We start from the raw sequence: 2,241 nt of genomic DNA, 5'->3' as shown, positions 1-2,241 counted from the left end.
TCTGTCTTCTCTGCTCTGTGGGAAGAAAAGACGGGAACATCATGAGTCCTGATAGAAACAACCCACGTCCAGCTCCATCAGCACCAGCAGGCCCTGACTGGGCCACGTTGGCTCAATGAAAGCTTCAGTGATACACATTCTAAAACAAGAGAAGAAGAAGACAGATGTTGTTTCTGCTCTCAGTCTCTGGTCTTCCTTCATGGCTGCAGAGACTGGAGGCGTCATGGCTGCAGCAGATCTGAGCCTGTTAATAGCAAACTAAGCTGACGTGGAAGATTAKGTTCAGTTAAAGGAGGAGGAGGGAACCGGGCTGAGTGAGGAACCTCCAGGTTTATTTAGACTAAACCTGATTTATTCTAGAAACACAGAAAGGATCAACCTGCCAACATGAGTGAGTATTAATTAACAGCAATCATTTTGATAATTACAAAGATCTTAACGCAGACAGAAGTACTGAGCCGAAACCTGTGGATTTTGTTTCTGCTGTCCCCACAAACCTGACGCACAGCAACATCCACTAATGATTCATTTCTGAGATATAAAGGTTCTTTGTGAAGCCTGGTGCTAAAGCTACATGGCTAACAGCAGCGATGAGGCCGATTCTCTCCCTTAGTCCGTTTCTAAACGATCTGATTGGACGACGGAAGAGACTGTTGTTGTGTTCAAGTGGTGCTAACAGCAGTTAGCCTGTCAGAAGCTATGCTAGGCTAAAGTAGCATCTGAATGCTAACATGTAGCAGCTAATGCTAACATGTAGCAGCWAATGCTAACGTTAGCGTTCAGATTTCTGAAGAAGCTCCATGAGGGATGAGAGAAACTCTGATGTTCAGATCTGATATTTATGATGTTGAGTTTATTTGTCTATTTGATTGAACATTTAAAACCAACAAAAGGTTTTTGGATTAAAAATGTTTATATTGTTGAGATTTACAGTTTGAATAAAATGTGATTATATAAAAACAGACCCAGAAATTAACTGTAAAACATTTTAATCTAGGATGAATGTATGTTTAAAATACAAAGGGAAGAAATTAGTATAAATTACCGTATTGCTCTACAAAAATGCTAAAGCGGCCTGCAGCAGCAGCCTGCAGCCTCCAGCCTGCAGCAGCAGCCAGCCTGCAGCAGCAGCAGCCTGCCTGCAGCAGTAGTCAGCCTGCAGCAGCAGCCAGCCTGCAGCAGTAGCCAGCCTGCAGCAGTAGTCAGCCTGCAGCAGCAGCCACCTTGGGCTGTGCAGGTGACCCTGCCTCTCGCCCAAAGTGTCTATGGAGAGATAGGCACCAGCACCACGGGGGACGAGGTGTGAGAACATGGCTGGATGATAAACTCTTGTTCTGACACGTTTTGTCGCTTCTCAATGAAATGAATTATAAAACATTTTTCAAATTAACAGTTTGTTGTAACGAAAAGTTTTACGTCTCGTTTCTCTTGCGATTAAAACGTTTCTGGTTTTAATGAGAAATAAAACTACAGGTGTTGCTGTTTCCAGCCACCACCTCTTATTCAAAACAAGACATTTTGGTTTAAATCAGATAAATCTGGTTTTCGTCTTTCACAGCTCTGGTAGTTTGACATGGTGAGGAATCTAAGCCACAACCTGCTGCATCAGCCTGACCTCTGACCCCAGCCCCTCCCAGGGCGGAGGACTGGGGTCAGAGGTCAGGGGGACCTCAGGTTTACCACCTGTGAGGCCATCAGAACCATCTCACCGTTCAGACTGTAAACATCGACTCGGTTCTGCTAAACTTCCTTCTGGATCAAACTTCAACCARCACAAACATCGTTTCTTCGTTTTTCACTGATGGCCGGTCTGTGCAGCGTCGCCCCCTGCTGGCCTAATCCATACCTCGGTCATTTATGAGGCGTAGCCATGGCAACCAGGGATTGTTCATAACTCTTCTGAACTACTGTTTATTTTGGATGTGCGTGTGGCCCTTAAACGTCCTGCGAAGCTTTTTACTCGCCTGATTTTAGGTTCATTATCCTCCAGGCTGATCTTCATCTCTGACCCGACGAGTTCAGAGGTCAAACGCAGTAAATCAGAGCAGCTAACATGAAGACATAAAAGATGTTTCTGACCTGACTGCCTGCTCTGCTCRCGTCGGTCTCCAGAAAACGGAGACGGCTTCCTGTTTGTAGAAGACGGAGGAGAGACTTCCTGCGCCCTGGACGCGCTGTTCTGCCTTCGCACAATCACAGGAACCCCAGGCGGCAGGGAAGGCCGCCGAGCTGCAGGGACAC

At 46.1% G+C, this 2,241-nt stretch overlaps 1 long non-coding RNA gene across 1 annotated transcript in view; it reads right to left on the bottom strand.

Annotated features, from left to right (window-relative positions):
• The window catches only part of LOC108167301 (uncharacterized), a 4,038-nt gene continuing 1,797 nt past the window's right edge, over positions 1 to 2,241 (bottom strand). Inside the window, exon 3 of the long non-coding RNA XR_001777667.1 lies at positions 1 to 15. This is a non-coding gene — a long non-coding RNA (uncharacterized LOC108167301). The remainder of the gene's footprint in view (positions 16 to 2,241) is intronic.

Source organism: Poecilia reticulata, linkage group LG19, assembly GCF_000633615.1.
Source record: "Poecilia reticulata strain Guanapo linkage group LG19, Guppy_female_1.0+MT, whole genome shotgun sequence".
Lineage (NCBI taxonomy): Eukaryota > Metazoa > Chordata > Actinopteri > Cyprinodontiformes > Poeciliidae > Poecilia > Poecilia reticulata.
This window is presented reverse-complemented; position numbering and strand designations above follow the sequence as displayed.